Genomic DNA, 19203 nt, shown 5'->3' with positions numbered 1-19203 from the left:
CAACTGGACTAAATTTTAAAATTTGGGCTGCTGCAAATATGTAACTGTCTTTCTCTGAACTGTAACTAGAAGACCAGAACGAACCTTGGAAAATCAGTTTTTTTTCTTTTTCCAGGAGCAGTTTCGATAAAGATTGCATCAAAATTCACCCTGCAGTTTCCTAGAATTTTTCTTTCCCTTTGATAGATTTTTGTTTTTTAAAAAAACCTCATTTTTAGATCCTATAAAATGTCTTTAAATAGCAATAGCACTTAGACTTATATACTGCTTCATAGTGCTTTTACAGCCCTCTCTAAGCGGTTTACAAAGTCAGCATATTGACCCCAACAATCTGGAGAGGATGGAACCCACCTTGGAGGGATGGAAGGTAGAGTCAGCCTTGAGCTGGTGAGGATCAAACCCCTGGCAGTTAGCAGAATTAGCCTGCAATACTGCATTTTAACTACTGTACCACCATGGCACCACAGAGTTTATGAATTGGTACAAAATGGCAGAGAAAGCTCTATCACCCTGCAGCGTCCCTGGCTGCCCCTCCTAAAAAAGCTTCACACGACACATTCATTTTGGGTAGCTTTTTTTAGGGTTTAATGGGACACAGTGGGGAGGGGGTCAAGGAGGTGCAGAGTGGGAATGAGTCGAGGAGATGAGAAAGACTGAATGTTTAGGTTCCTTTACCACTTCACAGAGAAGGGACTATAAGAATTTCTGATCATTTCTATTCAGGAAAGTTTACTGGAATGTTCTCCACCTTTAAAAAAATACAGAAAGGAATTCTTGTTTATCAAACTGAATGAGACTGATTGGGGGGGCGGGAAATGCCAAAACTATTTTTTGGCAAAGTTTTTTTTCCAACACACTAGCAAGTGGTACAACTGAATCATAACAAAGAGGTGGGAATGGGACAACTTGCCACAGCCATCTTGCTGTGGCCAACTCACCATGGTCAACTCAGGATGGCCAACTCACCACAGCCAACTTCACGTGGGACACCTTGCTGTGGAAGAATTTAACAATTCTATTTACAATAAAATTATTTTAATTTTCGCCATTTACATTTCATTCTGTCCCTCCTTTTGTATCCTTTTTTTAATGATTCTTATTCCACCATTTCTTTGATATTATTGTAACACTTGTCTCACCAGAGTGAGTTGTCCTGCAGTGAGTTGGCTATTGCAAGCTGGCTGTGGCAAGCTGGCCACGGTGAATTGTCATAGACCCAAAGAGACTGGAACTCCTGTCAATTAGATAGCTGCCTCAGGCTTTGCATAATATGTCAGAAACCCTCTGCAAACTGGATGGAGTTTCAACTCAGGGAGTTTCAAGATTTTTTTTAGAGCTGAATAGGCTTCTTATTCAGAAGGCTTAAAGTACTCACTTTGCCTCTTAATTCTCTAAACATGTTAATGATGCAAAAAAGTGGGGACCAGATATTTGGAGCGTATCTATCCTAGGCTGGGCATATGGTGGTTGGATACCAGCCGATGTTGTTCTCCTGCCCTAACTGCGCTGTGTAATGTCTCAATGCTTACATGCCCTTTTTTTTCTACAGCAAATTCACATCTCTTCTTTGACTTTCAGTCATGGGAAATGTTGTCACCAACCTTGACCACTGTTAATACTAAGCAGATTTTCCACAAGGCTGCATCTTAAAGTTCAAGTCTTGGTTAAAGAGGAATGTTCTTTAGCATTAAGAGCTGTTAAAATATTTTCTTTAACAAGGTTTAAGTGGGAGATTATATTCACTCACAAGAGACAAAGGGCCCACATGTAAAATGTGGCTCCATGACTTTTCAGGGCAGTTAAGAGAGAGGTTGTTTTCGGCTTTCTGTTAGAGGTGGTCAATCTTAGGTCTTTGAACAATTCATGGCCCTTAAAAATCTTCCAGCAGCAGTCTACAAATTATCATTTTTAATAGGATGGAAGGGGAAACCTGTTAAATAGATGGCAGCAGTAATGTTAATTTTTAGGATTAGTTCTATGGATGTTGAATGTAAAATACATTGGCATATCAATAATATCATATTTAATTATTGATTTTACCTAGCCGTGCATTTCTAAGTCTCTTGTGGCCTTTATACGAGAAAAGTTGCTTTATGTTTTGGTAGCAACATGACTTCTGGAACTTGTCCCATATTTATAGTATTTACAGTAGTAACAATAGTAGTAACAATGCTTTTAATTATAAGGGAGAAGATGGAGGTTGTGAAGATATTGTCAAGGTCATGCCAAGTTAGCGATAATATAATGCAGCTATCAACAAACTGAGATACTGTATCTTGAATATCAAATAGTTAGGTATTTCCTTAGCCCTTTTGGCTGAGTTTCAGTTTTCAAATGCTAGGCTTTTTATTTAGCTGTAGATGAGACCTCTCACTCACTGTTTGTTTCTGCCAGGTTATACTGAATACTGTTAACTAGTTCCATCATTGGAAATATGTGGATGATAAGACAGACAGACAAACAGATAAATAGATAAATAGATAGATAGATAGATGATATACAAAAGAAAATAAATAAAGAGTCCTTGCGTATGTCTATCAAGTCTCCTTCCTTAGTCTCTACAGGTAACCTTGCTGATGAGCAGGATATTTGTCTTTGTTTATCAGGCTCTTGGGAGGTCTTGATGTTGGGTATTGCAAAGCTATTTTAGACTAGATTTTTAAGAATATATTTCTGCCTCAAAATCGCGGACGGCCTCATTGTCAATTTTCAGCCTTCATGATAAGAGGAGGCTCAGTTGACCTAGGAAGCTTTATGTTTCTGAGGCTACAGTAGATCTGTGTTGATTTCAGTCCTCTTGATGTGTGGGTTCAATGGCTACCCATCTTCTTATTCCATCCCATGTATTCATTCTTTTTTATGGCTAACTTGCAGGACATAGGGAGAATGCCACTCCATGGAATTTTGCTTGTTACTGCTTGAATGTAGAGAACTGGCAAAGAAGCAAGGAAAGAAAGAAAGGTAGCAGTGAGGCACACTAGAACTGGGCAACCCCCTTCATGCTTGCATACATCACTTTGCAGTTAATGATGCCAGCCCCTAAGGGGACACCTTTAATGCTGTGACTGACACCATAAATTGATCAGGAATCAAGAGGTATGTTGCCAGATTGGAAATGCTAAATGGCTTCCAGATGTTTTGGGGAATTTCAGTAGCCGTGATTCCCCTGTCTAATAGGAATAGGAGTTCAACAGCTTATGGGAAGTCACTGCCTTCCTATCTCTGGAGTAGGACCTGCTATTTAGGAAGTCAAAATGAACATGACAATGTTTTTTTTAATCCACAGGTCCAAAAGGGGAGTTACTCTGACTTATACCTAAAGTCTTTCATGGTGATTTTTTTTCTAAATAAAAATAAAAATCCATGCTTAAGGCAGAGAGGATCATCTTAATACAGAACATTGCCCAAGAACATAAGGTTTATGCAGCTGTTCATGTGTGTGATATTTATTCCTGGATTAAATTTGTTATTCCCTTAGGAATTACCATCTGTCCTCTCATTGCCTACAGCTGACCCACTCCCTTCGTAGAATCATCTCTGCTGCAGGCTTAACAGCATATGTGCAGCTCTCCAAAATGTGTTGGGTGGCTTAAATCAGCCTCTGGCCAAACTCCAAAATCTATGATATCACAGCTCCATAATTCCCAGCCAGTATGTATATACCATCTGGGGATTATGTCAGTTTTTGTCAGAGACATCTGGAAGGTGTACCAGGTTAAGTAAGGCTAACATGCCCAGTAATACTATAGCAAAACATGTGATATAACTTGTAAAATCAACAGGGCCTTTCAAAACTGCCAGAGCCTGTAGAGAAAAGGAGTTTGTAAATTGAGAAGCAACCCCATTCCTTACTAGCACTGATGAGGTACATAGTTTAGATAATGAAATGTCTGCAAGAAAACATCCAAGCTCAGAGAGCATCAAGGACACCTCAGAAAAGGACCCACTTTGGCTTGGTACCTAAAAGTTAAAAAAAAAACAAAGAAAAGAAAACCTATTGGCATTAGAAAATGATAAAGGAAACCTTATCTTATAAATGAGATGAGGCTCTTTTCTATCTAAAATAACTATTGATTGCACTTCACCATCTTGGCAATTGGCAGGTTTATAAAGAAGAATGACCTTCAGTTGCTTCTGTGTGTACAGTAACTTAGTTTGCAATCCTCTGACTTTGGGGATGGCATCCCAAGGGACATTTCATCAGATTTTCCATCTTTATGTCATCTGGGGAGTCTCAGCTTCAGAATCCTGTTGTGTCGAATTCCATTCGGAGGAGTTGGGCAAAACTCAACTGAGTCCCTAGGGAGATAGGGCGGTATATAAATGTGAAAAATAAATAAATAAATAAATAAATAAATTAAAAAAAAACATTGGTTTGAAAACCTCTAGTAGATTCCTGGTCCCTTGCCATATCTCCAACCTGGGAAAATGTTTATACCTGTTCTGATTCAATGAGACAAATGGTTTGAAAGAAAGCAAAGAGTTTAGAATTTTTTAAAAACCAATTCAGAATAGAGCTATGCCCATAGATGCTTGCTTTCTATCATAATGAACAGTGATGTGTTCCTTGGACCTTCAAGTATGTATTCAAGTTTTAATGTATCAGCTATATATGCCAACCTTAGCTGAAAGCTATCATTTTGAAAGCTTCAATTATTTGGTCTTTCTCATGACATTCCAAAAATAGAGCAAATCATGCCCTCCACACATAAATTGATCGAGCATTTTACAACTATCAAACTGCTGTTTGGAACAGTAGAGCGACTGGCTCATAAATTTTCACTAAGTTAGGAAAATTTCCAGGAGTTGAATACAACAGTTGAAAATGTATTTATTTATTTGTTTAATCAATTTGTATAGTTATCCATTTCAATAAGTGACTCTGGGCAGCAGACAATATTGAAATAAGATTAAAAACAATTACTATCAGAAATACAAAAATTAAAATACATAGCAACTGAGGAAGGTATTAGAATTGACAGTTGCTTACATAGCCAAGAGACAGATCTCTTCACACACCTGGGGCCCCAGGCCCAGGCCCAGATTCAAGTATTTAGGGCCTTACAAAAGGCCAGCAGGGTGGGGACCATCCTAATCTCCAGGGGGAGGTGGTTCCATAGGGCAGGCACCACATCAGAAAAGGCACATCTCCTGCTTAGCTAACTGGTGATCCATAGCTGATGCGATTTGGAGCATCCCATCCTATCAGACTGGATCAGATAGGAAGAAACAACTAGAGAGATATCATCCCTCAGATGACTGGTTCTAAGGCATGAACAATTTTAAAGGTGATAACCAGTATTCAGAAGCACACGACAACCAACACAATTCACAAATCATGGTGTAACATACATCAAGTAAGCAGCACCATTGACTATCCATATTTCCACATTCTGCATCAGTTAAAGTTTCTGAATGCTCTTCAAGTAGCCCCATGTACAGGGCATTGCATGGTCCAGATGAAAGCTCACAAGGGCAGAGGTAACAAAAAGCAGGGCCTTCCAGTCTAGGAATGGGCACAATTGGTTCACAACACAAAGGTATGTGAAGACCCTCTTAGCCATGGTCATCTGTTTTTTGAAAGGAAGCTGTTACTCTAGTAGAAGTAGTACATTGCTCAGTGGGTCTGTCTAAGGCAGTGCCACCCAGCTAGAACCAAAGACAGAAAATCCCTGATACCAGAAGGCCCAAACACCCAAAGCCACTTAGTCTTGCTTAGGTTGAGTCAAAGCCTGTGGCACCCCATCCAAAATATTGACATGTTAATTATAATTCAAATTTTATTTTTGTACACACAAGCTCTGCCCCTTTCCGTAGAGGAGTATAAAGATAATTTTGAAGAAAAGATACAAAAGGCATTAAGAAAATATGAATTCATCCCATAAAAACAGGAAGGTATGGAAAAGAAATACAAGACAGCCTGCCTTGATTCTGTTTAGTTTAGGAGACAGGTAGAGAGAAATGTCGGGCCTTCAAAACTCTGTTAATAAAATATTATATTTCTTATGATGCCTGTCATCAGATTGAGTTTACTTTGTATATATCAAAACACATACAAAAGGGAAAGATCTTATGTTATGATGGTGTGATGTTGCTTTCATCATTTGACCCCTACTCCCTATGGATGCCCCTGCTCTTGGCATATTTGGGCATGTTCCATTGCTGATAAATAAACCAATATCATGTGCTGGTCTGTAAGGTGGGAAATGTTCACGGAAGTCTGTTCTTTGTAACTGCAACAATTTGGATCTCAGATTCGTGAATACTCAACATGAAATGACTTGAGGAACTCTCCAATGCTTTGCTGGCTGTCATTCCCAATGGAGCCTTGTTGAATAATGTAAAAACTCATTAGCTAATACGTTCATCTGCATAATTTCATCTTGAAGAGGCTCCTTCCTCTATTCAGTATGTGATTAGTACCTATTCCTCTGTGGTCATACGTTCATCACTTGAGTATGGATGAAGGTGACTAGGGTATTCACTTAACATCTCAATGGGGATTTCACAGGGCTCCACAGCAGTTACAATACTATTTTGTGCTAATATAAAGTACAGGGGGAATGGGAAGGCCTGCATATTTAGATTCTCAGCCATGAAGGTTACTGTCTGGATCCAGAAAATATGCTAGATTAAATGGGAATGAGAAGTTTAGTTCAGCATTATAAGGGAACCAGGCCATTGTCATAGCCTGGCTATTTACAGAGCTTTATGCCAATTCTATTGTCACCTACCTTAATTCTTTTCTATGTTTTAATTATTATTTTTCATATGTTTTCTTCCATGAGAAGAAAAGCTAGCTAGAAGTAGAGTTCTTCCTTAAAAAAAAAATCTGTGAAAGACAAGTTAGCAAGTTTCTTTCTTCCTTTCCAGGAAGTGTCAAGAAAGAACAAATTTCTCTGCAAAGTATCCAGCACTATTCTAAGAGTTCTGAGCTTCCAGTGAGTTTGTTTATTTATGTATCAAATTTCTATACTGCCCATCTCACCTAAGAGACTCTGGGTGATTTGCAAACAACATAATAAAATAATATAAAAACATGAATAAAAAGCACAGTTCTTAATGTAAATTTAAATAAGGTTAAAATTTACAAGTTAAAAGTAAGAAATCAAAGTTAAAGAGTAAAAGATTAATAAGGAGGACGGGGTGTCCTCAGCCATCCTCAATAATTTATTGGCAGTTAGTCATGTGTGGTTGTGTGTGCGTGTGTGCTTGCGTGTATTATCTTTATCTTAAAAGCTATAAGTAAGACAGGTTGGTTGATTAATCTTCCCCATGTTACTTTGAAATTAAAGAATTTGTCTAGCCCTTGTTCTTTATCTTCAGTACTCAAGTAAAGTTTCAGTAACCTCTTTGTCTGTCTTCCCCATAGCTTTGTAATAATTCAGCTGACCTAGACTGGCTGCCTATTCATGCAAAACGTCTATCCCATTTTTATAATTAAAATACCTGAATGCTATGCAAACATTCCTGTGCTGTCTTGGAAGGAGTGACAAAAAAAAAGTCACTGTTCATTTTTGTTCTTTTTAATAAGACAGGAATCATTAATAAACAGCAACAATCTGACCATTCAGTATTTGAAAGTTTCAACTTGGGATGACTACAAAAAGCCAGCAAGCAGAGTATCAATTTCACGTGAAAAGAGACAAGCTTTATAATAAAAGGTACAAGTCAGCCATCAACCATCATAACCTCACATATCTCTTTCCTCTGCTCTACCTTTTATGTAAACTAACCTTTCCTATCTCTTTTTCAGCATTTTCAGTATATTAGATTACAATTTCCATAGTTCCCTGTCAGCACAGTGAGTGGCAAGATTGAATTATAGTTCTTAGCAGCCCATATTGCCAAGGTATGACTAACGTTTAGCAACATTGAGAATCAAAGGTTGGTCAGTCTGTGTAAATCTAGGAGTTATAATAAGAGTCAATTGAACACATACCATCTATTTTTAACTTAGTCTTAAATTGCATTATTCCCTTAAAAAAAAAACCCCTAAATCTATGCCAGAGAAATCTCATTAAGTTCTCTTTGAGCTGACAAATTGTTGTTTTATGGTCATCATTAGCTTTGCTAAAATATCTCTCTGCATTCTGCATTTTTTTGTGTGTCACGGAGCCCAGCTGCAGGAGGTTAAGCTACTTATTGACTGTCAAGTTATTGAATGATCTAAGGGTAATGAAAAGTTCAGCCTGGAAACTTAGCAACAGATAGATGATTTTTTGCTGAAATAGAAAAGGTGAGAATAAGAGCTGAATGTTCAAAATGCTTCAAGATATACTGCATTGCTAACTATACAGATTAGTATCAGTTTATTATGCATCGCCATTCTGTTCACATGTAATTCAATTATTTAATTGTCCTGGCCAGTTAAAGAAAAATGATGTTTTAATAACATTCAGAGTTATTTTTATTACTTTGTTGTCAATGTTCAGACCAGGTTGTAAGCTACAAAGCATCATATTCTCAGTGTCATAAAATCATACAGAGTAAATTATCTGTATGCTCAGGGACTCACTGCTTGAATTCTTTTATTTTTTTCCTATTAAGAGATCGATGGGAAATTGGGAGCACTTAGAGCAAATTAAATGACTAAGACACAAACTCTCTTGACACTTCCTTCTGATGTTGTAATGTTCCATTTCCCTATTCCATATTTTTGGCCTCTGGCAATGGTTGTGGAACAAATAAACAGCAAGAGGGTGACATTAAGACATGGGAAGAGAGCAACTCAATAAATGTTAAAAGCTGTTTATCAGTGGAGCCAATTACACAGAGAAGTGGTTGACTCCATATCATTGAATGGATACAAGTAGAGTCTCCATCTTTTGGGGATGCTTATTTTGGATTCATGCAGAAGGTGCAGACTTATCCCATTAGCATATTCAAAGTTTTGGATTCTATATACCACATCCTGTGGAGGAGTAAATCAGAATTTGCTATGGTTCTTAGAGCTCATTTTACTAGGGAAAGTGAATTGGACAGAAAGCAAGGGGTTAAACATGGACATGCATGTTTAAAAATCAATCGTTTAAAGAAGATTTGAGAAATGATAATGAGAAATAATAAAAATACCATACCATCCTTGGAGGGACAGAAGCAAGGAGATACCAATTTTGTGTGCAAGAATGAAACATGTGAGCCAGATAGCCTTGTTATGAAAGAAGAAGTCAACTTTCTACAGAATTTGTTTCTAATTTTACAAATTAGAGTAGTGTACATAGCATTCCGTTCTCCCATTTTTCCTTACAACAACCATGCCATGCAATCACAACTCAAAACCATTCATACAGTAACACCAATAATGAGTTCAAACCACAGAAAAACCTATGACTTTAAAAGTGGGTGGGGACCCAAGGAAAGAAAGCATAAAATCTGGTCCAGAGAGAGATATCTCTCTCTAAGAGGAGCCATGGATGTGCCTGAAACATTGGTACCAGAGGTGGGAGGTTCTGGAGAACTGGTAGCAGAAATTTTGAGTAGTTCAGAGAACCGGTAGTAAAAATTCTGACTGGCCCCACCCCCATCTGTTCTCTGCCTCCCAAGTCCCAGCTGATTGGGAAGAAATGGGGATTTTGAAGTATCCTTCCCCTGGAATGGGGTGGGAATGGAGATTTTACAGTATCCTTCCCCTGCCACGCCCACCAAGCCACGGCCACAGAACCAGTAGTAAAAAAAATTTGAAATCCACCACTGGTTGGTACCCAGACACAGGTGTTTGCTTGTGCTTTTCATTCTGGATAATGCAAATGTTGGCCTCCCTGGGTAAACTAGAAAGAAATGACTAGATGATTGAAATCTACTTTATTGTAAGATTACATTAATAGAATCTTGTAAGTTAAAAAGTCCAGATTTATTTTTAACTGTTAGACCCCAGTACGGTGGGTCTTTCCTAAGAGTCTTTCTTGACTATTGAATGATTGCAGGCTTCTATCTATTCCTCAAGGTTACCCATGCATTCCATTACGACTACAGTAGTGAAAAGAGGAAACTATGGATTAAAAAGCTAGAAAGTGTGAGATTGCAATAGGAGCATTAGGGAAAGATCATTAGGACAAGCCCTGATTATTCTCAGCAAGGACATTACAAGAACGAGACTTGTGACTATCATTTCCAGCACAATTGAGCAAATGCAACATGCAGACTAACTTAGAAATTAAATTATCTCCATCCCTTTTGGTGTTCTAAAAAGTCCTTAAAACCAGGCTATGTGGTCAGGTCTGTGGCTCCCAGGTGACCAGGTACCTGCTCAGATGGCTCCACAGTTGAAATGACTATTTTTATCCTCCCTCTTCTAATAATGTGTATTTTTGCATTTATTATGTATATGTGTGTGTGCGTATATATATATATATATATATATATATATATATATATATATATATATATATATATATATATATATATATATATATATATATATATATATATTTGTTTTCTGAGGTTTATATATATAATGTATTAATAGGTTATTTTATGTTGTATATTTTCTGTTTATGTTGTGTCCTTTTTGATTCTTGAGTCATCTTTGGTGAGGTATATAAATTTGATAGATAAATAAGTAAATAACTACCTACTTGGAGTAAGCAAATGAAATGACACATTGCCATTTAAATCAGGGGTCTCCAACCTTGGCAACATTAAGCCTGGCGGACTTCAACTCCCAGCTTTGCTGACTGTGGAATTCTGGGAGTTAAAGTCTGCTGGGCTTAAAGTTGCCAAGGTTGGAGACTCCTGATTTAAATCCCACACAAAGAAATTCCCTTCCATGCTACCAAGATGAGAGTCTAAGACCACCTATTTAATTCTACCAAACCTGTGCTAGATGTGGGCAGCAGGGAACTTTACGGAGCACTGGGATAGGAACCTCAGGAGAATTAGTGGTGGGATGTTTGTTGCTTACAGAGAGAGATTCTGGTATTTGCTATGCTCCCACCAGTAGAAAGGCCCTTCATTAATTGCAGAGGAAGCCCATTTGTATGGCAACATCTGGCACTTGCATAAGAGAAGAAGTAAGACCATCTTGGCCAAGAGTATTAAAGAAGAGGCCTTCTATCTACCACATTCATTGAGTTCTAAATGCCTACAAGATACCAAGCTCTTAACGGGACATTCTGATCCTGTTTCTGCATCACAGCTTTTTGTCATCATTGCTTCTTTTTTCATTCTTCACCTTCACCAGAAACATAAGATCTGATCTACTACTGAATACTGTTTCTTTTCTTTTCTTTTCTTTTCTTTTCTTTTCTTTTCTTTTCTTTTCTTTTCTTTTCTTTTCTTTTCTTTTCTTTTCTTTTCTGCAACAGGCTCCTGCTGGGAACAGCTAGATGCTAGAAGTCATGGAAAGATACTAAGCCAGGAATGCAAAGGTTAACTAGCTCAGTACAATAAGTCCAGCAAGAAGTTGGCACAGGTTAAAGCATTCCATCTCCTCCTTTCACTTCTCTTCAAATCCTTCGGTCCTCTTTCTTTCTAGCCAGACATTCTGGCTATTCCTTCCCGCTGAGACAGGTGGAATGAAGAAAGACGTAGTAGCCATTCCTCCCTGCTCAGGCGGCTGAAATGAATGAAAATTATTTATGGAACTTATGCAATGGAATTGCTGACTCTCTTGGCAAAAGCTGAGCCTCAGATAAGCATCCTGAGTATTTAAAGTTCATAGCAGGGAAGACAGTCATTCTGCCAGGCTACAGGATGCCTAGAATTGGGCATGGAGGCTAGGAGAGGAAGCTGAAGCAAATCACCGAGAGGGACATGCATTGGTATAAGCATCACCTTAGCTATGATGTAGGTATGCAGCTGATTTGTACCTGCTCATTGTCCTATTGAGATGTGAACTTTTTTTTTTTTTTTGGTTTACATTTATACCCCGCCCTTCTCCGAAGACTCAGGGCGGCTTACAGTGTATAAGGCAAACTTCAAGTGGAAATGCCTACTTTCTGTTTGTATGTTAGAAATAGACTTACATTCTCTAGGCCTTTGGATCTTTTCTTTTTTCTCTTTTCTTTTCTTTTCTTTTCTTTCCTTTCCTTTCCTTTCCTTTTCCTTTTCCTTTTCCTTTCCTTTTCTTTTCTATACACTGAGAGCGTATGCAGCAAGACAAATTCCTTGTGTGTCCAATCACAATTGGCCAATTAAAAATTCTATTCTATTCTATTCTGTTCTGTTCTGTTCTGTTCTGTTCTGTTCTGTTCTAAAGAATTGTTCTCTGTAAAGGGGGAACATCTTACTTGTTTGTCTCTTAGGAGCGCTCTTAGATTTAAAAATAAAAAATAAAGAAGAAACTATACAGGTAATCCTGGACTTACAACAGTTCATTTAGTGACTGTTCAAAGTTACAACAGCACTGAAAAAAGTGACCATTATGACCATTTTTCACACTTATGACCATTGCAGCATCCCCATGGTCATACGATCAAAATTCGGACACTTCACAATTGGTTCATCTTTATGACGGTTGTGGGGTCCCCAGGGTCATGTGATCGTCTTTTGCAACCTTCTAACAAGTAAAGTCAATGGGAAAACCAGATTCACCTAACAATGGTGCTACTAATTTAACAATTGCAGTGATTTGCTCAACAAATGTGGCAAGAAAAGTTGTTAAATGGGACAAAGCTCACTTAGCAACATAAATCTTGGGCTTAATTGTGGTTGTGAGTTGAGGACTACCTTTACTGCATAGTCCCACAGAAAGCCAGAAGAAATTCTTCTTGTCACATCTGTGTGAGTTTATTACTTGTTCTGCCTCTTTTGCAAAGCATAAAATTATTTCTATAAAAATGTTCGTAGGTAGTGAAGACGAGGGTATCTTACCTGTCTCCTGTTTCCAGGTCTTCATCCCAGAACCATCATCTGATCAGCCTTACCTGGTCACCTAATAGTTGCACAGTCAGCTTATATCTCTCAAGAAGCTACTAGAGGGAGGAGAGTCACTGTGCAATTCTAAGAATGTGTCAGATTTGTTTTTTTTGTTTTTCCTTTCTGGCTAAGGGGTGAAAATCAAGCCAGTTGGATGGCGTAATTAAGGGTATCAGGCTAGAAACTGAGAGTCAGTGAGCTTTGCTCTGTCAGAGTCACAAAGCCCACTGGATGACCTTAGGAAATCACTCTCTGGCAGGAAGAAGGCAAGGCCAAACCTATTCTGAAAAATTTGTCAAGGAAGAAGAAAGTGGGGAAGAGCTACAGAGACAGATTAACAGAGTTGGAAGGGACGTTGTAGATTATCCTGTTCAACCTCCTGCCCAAGCAGACCCTACACCAGTGATAGCTAACCTTTGTTGTTGTGTGCCAAAAGTGCTCACAAGGGTGTGCGATAGCACACCTGTGTGTCTGCACCCATAATGCAAGGAACACATGACCCCTGAACCCCCATGCATGCGCGCTGCACCCCTCTGCACCCCCCCACCCATGTGATACCCAGGCATGTGCGTGCAACCCCCCTACCCCCCCAGGCATGCACGCGTGTCTCCCACATGCGCCCCTCCCCATGCACATGCGTGACAGAGACCCAAAAATTAGCTGGCTGGTAGGAGGCACACGCGCATGCGGAGTGAAGCTGAGCTCTCTGCCAGCAGAGAGGGCTCTGTGTGTCACCTGTGGCATATGTGTCATAGGTTCACTATCATGTCCCTACACCGTTTCTGACATATGACAGTCCGGTCTCTTCTTGAAAGCTTCCAGCGATGAAGCTCCCACAACTTCGGAAAGCAAGCTGTTCCATTGGGTGATTGCTCTCAGTGTCAAAAAAATTTCTCCTTATTTCCAGGTTGAATCTCTCCTTGATATTAGATATCAGCCATCTGCAAGATACCGTAAGTTGCCTTTCCTGAATCATGCTCTTTAATTCCCAATCCCCACCCTGCCCTTTGTGAACAGTTGACTTAAGAGACTAAAGAATTAGGTGAAATGTTAGGGAGAAAGAGAGAGAGATCACAAATGATCTTTCATAAACTCACAACACTGAAGATCAGTGAAGATCATAACCCCTTAAATACAACTTTTCTAGAACTAGAATTGCAGCAGGAGAATGAACACTAACATTTTATCTGGTACTGGGGTCTCTTGCTGTGTCTTGTGGAGCAATACATGATACAGCTCCCCAGCTCATTTTCTTGATAATATTCCTCCTCTCTAACCATACAAATAACTAGCATACTTTTTCTAGTGATTTGGATATCTGGGCGCTCCTTGTTTCTGTTAGGTCCAGGCTACTGATACTTACATCTGTATAAACAGCCTTAAAACTGTTTTCTAACTTTTTTTCCTACCTTAGAAATTAACTGGAAGGGAGCAGGGATAATTTGCCAACAGAAAATCAATGGGATTTTATTCAAAGGGAAATTTTCTATATGTTCCCTCAATTGCATACCATTGTTACATATACATTTATTATACTTCCTTGAAAATAACTAAACCTTTCTAATTCCGTGGCTGCATCTTCTTCGTTTGTCAAAAAGTTCCTGTTAATTCTAATTCCACATGCAGAAATAGTTCTGACTTGCCAATCACTTGCATTAATCTATCACAGCACACTCGTGATAGCTAGCAAATATAAATTTAGCCCTGAAAGCAAGCAAGGAACATTTTTAGTTAATAGTTCATGGAAATAATACATGTTTCAATGTCACCATTATCACAGGGAAAGAGGCGGTCACTCTTTCAAAAAGCATTGAGTGATTTTGAATTAAGGAATTGCTACAGCTAAGCACTCAGGAATCCTGTTGCTCCATTGCTATAAATCCTCTTCCTAGGTAAATAAATGCAGCAGGGATCTACTGAAGAAGTCTTCAGCTGTGCTGAATTCAATTATTCAATCTCCTATCAACTAGGAGAACAAAATTTTATTAGATAGTTATTCTGGTAGTCCTCCAGTTATGACTGGAATGTCTGTTGCTAAAGCAAAATAATCATAAAACATGACATTATGTGACCACATTGCTTAGCAAAGGCAATCCAACAATCCTGGACCACACAAGTCATTAAATAGGAAGAAGCAGAGTCCCAGCCAGCAGACTGGGCTGGCTCATGGGCAGATGTTATGGAACTTAGTTGCAAGAGCTAAAAAAAGTGGCAAGAGCAGAAGCAATTTGTGGTCTCCTGTTGATTTCCCCACTTTGCTTGTGGGAAGCCAGCAGGGAATGTCAGAAATCACAATCATCTGACCCGGCTTATGGTTGCAGATTTACTGAGGAGCTTATGAGGGAAATAAACAAGTGGTAAAGGAAATTGGAGTACAAAAGGCAGACACACACACTAGAGAACTCAAGCCTTCCAAGTCCAGCATGCTTGCCTTGAGGAAGTTCCAAATCCAAAACAGCAGGCAGAAGAATGGCTAAGTGAAGTCCAAGTGTCCAAAAGTTGTTCAGGGTTGTCAGCTGGTCCAGGCCCAGAGTCAGAGTCACAGTGTTCAAACTCAGAAGTCAAGGTAAACAGAGTCTGGGTAACAAAATGCTTGTTGCCAACAGAGATGCTTGAGCTTAATTCTCCCCGGTGTTGCTTATTTGGAAGGGCAAAGTTCTTTTCTAGCGAGGAGCCTTGCAGAATGCCTTTGCTATGCTCACCTTTCTGCATAACCAGCCTTTGCACTGGGAAGTAGCAGTAATCCGGTCTCCTCCTCTTCAAGAATGGGCAGCAGCTGCATTTCCTCATTAGCCAGTTATACAGGGTACCACTCTCCAGCTCCTCAGGCAGCAGTTTGTCCAGCAACTCTGGAACTGGATGCTCATTCTCAATTTCCTTGTCAGAGTCCAAGCTGGTTTATGACAGTGTCTCTCATTAATTTCAGATGTAACTTTGAATGGTTGTAATCTGAGAACTACCTTTATACTTTTTATGCTGATGTTTTATTTTCCACCACCACTTTAGTTGGCTATATGTTTGGTACTTGTGAGAAAAAGCTAGACATACAGAAATTCTATTCTTGCTTAATGGAGTCCCCTTTGATAGGAAAAATTCTACATAGGGACAGCCTTTCGGTACAAATGTCAAACACAAAAGCCTCCGATGAAGCTAGTGTGTGTGCACATGTGAATATCAGTACCAGTGGGCATCATCCTGTACCATTCTCCCCCTTCCCATGCTTATGTATGAGTTGTAAGAGAAAGAAAGTGTACCTTTAGGTTTTCTATGTGTTGCTCAAGAATCCAGAAAGCCGCAAATCCTTACAGAATGAATGGATGTTTGTGTACAGTACAGTTTTTCCTTCTGCCTCACACACAGCTGGCTTGGTATTAGTTAAAACACCTGAAAGCCAGTTCAAGCTGGGTGTGGTTTTTCTAGTTCCCACAAGCTGGAATAGATCAGATTTGGGTTTTGGTGTTGTGCAAAGCAATGACTTGACTCAGAACAACTACAGATTGGTTTATGGTTTAATCTTGAATTTATTGTTATTATTATTTGCCTTGTTGCTAAAATGCAGAGCTGCCCTCACAAATTGAAGCTCATCTTGACTGCTGCAAATGTACAATGTACCTTTAAGAAAACTGGTGTGAGATTTTTATGTGGTGATGTGCACTGAATGGAACTTGGAGTGCTTCCACTACCTACGTCAGTGGACCGCATGTCTGTGAGAGCAAGAGAAAAACACCAATCTGTTGCTCTTGAGAGAGAGCATAATATTATGGAAGAATGGTTGTCCTGGTAACAAACATTTTCAGAAGAACCCTGACATGCTTTTGTCAGCACCCATCAGAAAGGTACCTAGGCTACCGAGGAAAGATCGGATTTGGAGGTTGTCTGAGATATTTAATCAAGAAAAATGCAGAATAGATAAAGGGAGTCAGACTGCTGCCCAGCTTTGATACAAACACATGCTGGCTTGTTGAGATATTCCTGGGTCCCCTTCTGATTTAAAAGAACGATCATGTTCAGGTCTCATGTGGTTTCTGTATAATAGATTTCCTTCAATGGGTGCAAAGCAGGGGTGAAATCCAGCAGATTCTGACAGGTTCTGGAGAACCAGTAGCAGAAATTTTGAGCAGTTTGGAGAACCAGCAAATACCACCTCTGTCTGGTCCCAGAGTGGGGTGGGAATGGAGATTTTGCAATATCCTTCCCCAGGAGTGGGGAGGGAATGGGGCTTTTGCAGTATTCTTCCCCTGGAGTGGGGTGGGAATGGAGATTTTGCACTATTCTTCCCCTGGAGTGGGGTGGGAATGGAGATTTTGCAGTATCCTTCCCCTGGAGTGGGGTGGGAATGGAGATTTTGCAGTATCCTTCCCCTGGAGTGGGGTGGCTTGGCCCACCAAGCCACACCCACAGAACTGGTAGTAAAAAATTTGAATTTCACCACTGGAGCAAAGAATATTTCACTTCAGGGCCTCTTGCTAAGGATGGATTTCTTGACCAATCCACTGAGAGATTAAAGTAACCAAATACAAGTAATCCTTGAATTACAACCATAAAAGAACCTGCCCATCAGGGTCCTAAGTCTTTATGGTTATAAAATGGGTTGGTCACATGGCCAACTAGATTTTATAATATTTTTCCCCGCAGCAGTCATTAAATGAATGCTGCAATCATTAAGTGGATCAATGGCTCACTGTGGGCGTGGTTTTGCTGGAAAATGCAAGTGTCCATTTTCAGGAAAACTCTCCTAATGAGTGGTCATGTGACTGCAGGATGCTGCAAATGGCTGCAAATGTGGCTGTGTTGCCAAGTACCTGATGTTTAGTCATGTGACTGCTGGGAGGGGTGACTGTCAGAACTTCAAATCTGGGTTGTAAATAGCCCATCATAATTTTGAATGGTTTCTAAGCAACTAGTCATAAATTCAAGAACTATCTATATGCTTTACTAAACTTTGATCAGGTTAGATTTGCACTCTCAGGAATTCTGTCAGGTGCATCCAGAATTTTTCAACCTCCAATACAAAGCATTTTAGCATTTTCCAGGTGACTGGGACAAGCTTCCATTAGCATGCAAGTTCGTAAGCTGCTTTTTGTGTGTTTACCCATCTGAATTCTTTCTGCTGATACGTGTACAAGATGAAAAGTGTCCAGATTAATAGGGCCAGGATCCTTGTGGCTATTTAATCTAGTATCTTCTCCATGCCTGTAGAAATTCTCAGTCATCCAGGTCATGGTTGTCCCAAAGGTGCTTTTTCAAAAGGCAACTGGACTTTGGTTTGTTTTGGTTATTATTGTTGTTTCTTCTCCCTTTTGCTAAAATTGTAGGTGGATAGTAAAAAGGTTATTGACTTTGCAAAAGGTCTCTCCAGTGTATGGTGTTTGGAAATTCAGTGGCAGCAAAATGCAGTTTCTTCACTGATGGAAGATATTTTAAATGGCTTACATTGCAGCAATTATCCATTTGTAGAAAAACGTTCCTATAATAAAATGTAAGATAAGATGTTGAACTTCTATCAAGTATTCAATCAATGCTTTTTAATTTGATTGCTCTGTTAAAATGTTCATAGATTCAATAAATATAAATGTTAAAGGTAACTTAGTGCTACAATCTTCCAAATCAGTTGACGAAGCTGAAATCTAATGAGCCAAATAAGCAGGGAAAGGGATTAGTAAACTGCTAGATTTTTAAACTCCTGACGTCACAGAAGAACGTTTGGTCAACTTGATCTACTAACTTTCTTCTCCATGGAGATGCAGCTCTTCTATGGATTTACATACCAAATTGTTTGCATCTGTGTATATTTATTTGACTTGCATTGAAAGAACTGTTTGACAAAGGCTGAGATGATGAAGGAGGGAGAGGGAGAAATGTAGGAGTTGTGAGGATATTGTGCGTGGGACGGTGTTGATATAGAGTAGCAGAACATGGGACAGGAGCCCGTTTGCTGAGTTTGCTTTATTTGTACAGAGCCTGATAACAAGCAGGAGAGTAGATGCTGCTCTTTCTTCAACAAGAAGAAAAGCATAGATTTTAGATTTCCAAGCCCTGCTTCTGTTTCCATTGACTACTTTATTTGGGATATGTATGTTAGGAACCAGAGCATCTTACATGCGCTTATCAACTTGTCTTATTTCAAGTTCCCTGTGGATCAGGGGGAAAAGGTCACACCTGCTGTGTAGCTGGAGAAAAATGGTGTGCAGAAAAGCCAAAGGAAGTTGAGAATGAATCAGATTTCATACTTGAGTTCAGTTTCATTCTATTCGCTCCTGGTTCTTTTCATTCCCTTTCAAGCTTTACAGCTGTTAAGAACGTGTCCACTCTTGTCGGCCAACATACTTTGCTTTTGTTTTGCCG

General features: G+C 39.3%; 1 long non-coding RNA gene across 1 annotated transcript in view; it reads right to left on the bottom strand.

The window, feature by feature from the left end:
• Nucleotides 1–378: 378 nt before the first annotated feature.
• The window catches only part of LOC131189952 (uncharacterized), a 65939-nt gene continuing 47114 nt past the window's right edge, over nucleotides 379–19203 (bottom strand). The window contains exons 2-3 of the long non-coding RNA XR_009153176.1: nucleotides 4123–4299; nucleotides 379–2932 (exon numbers count right to left, since the gene is read on the bottom strand). This is a non-coding gene — a long non-coding RNA (uncharacterized LOC131189952). The remainder of the gene's footprint in view (nucleotides 2933–4122; nucleotides 4300–19203) is intronic.

Source organism: Ahaetulla prasina, chromosome 2 (genome assembly GCF_028640845.1).
Source record: "Ahaetulla prasina isolate Xishuangbanna chromosome 2, ASM2864084v1, whole genome shotgun sequence".
Lineage (NCBI taxonomy): Eukaryota > Metazoa > Chordata > Lepidosauria > Squamata > Colubridae > Ahaetulla > Ahaetulla prasina.
The sequence above is the reverse complement of the archived record's forward strand: the minus strand, read 5'-3'. Positions and strand labels throughout refer to the sequence as shown.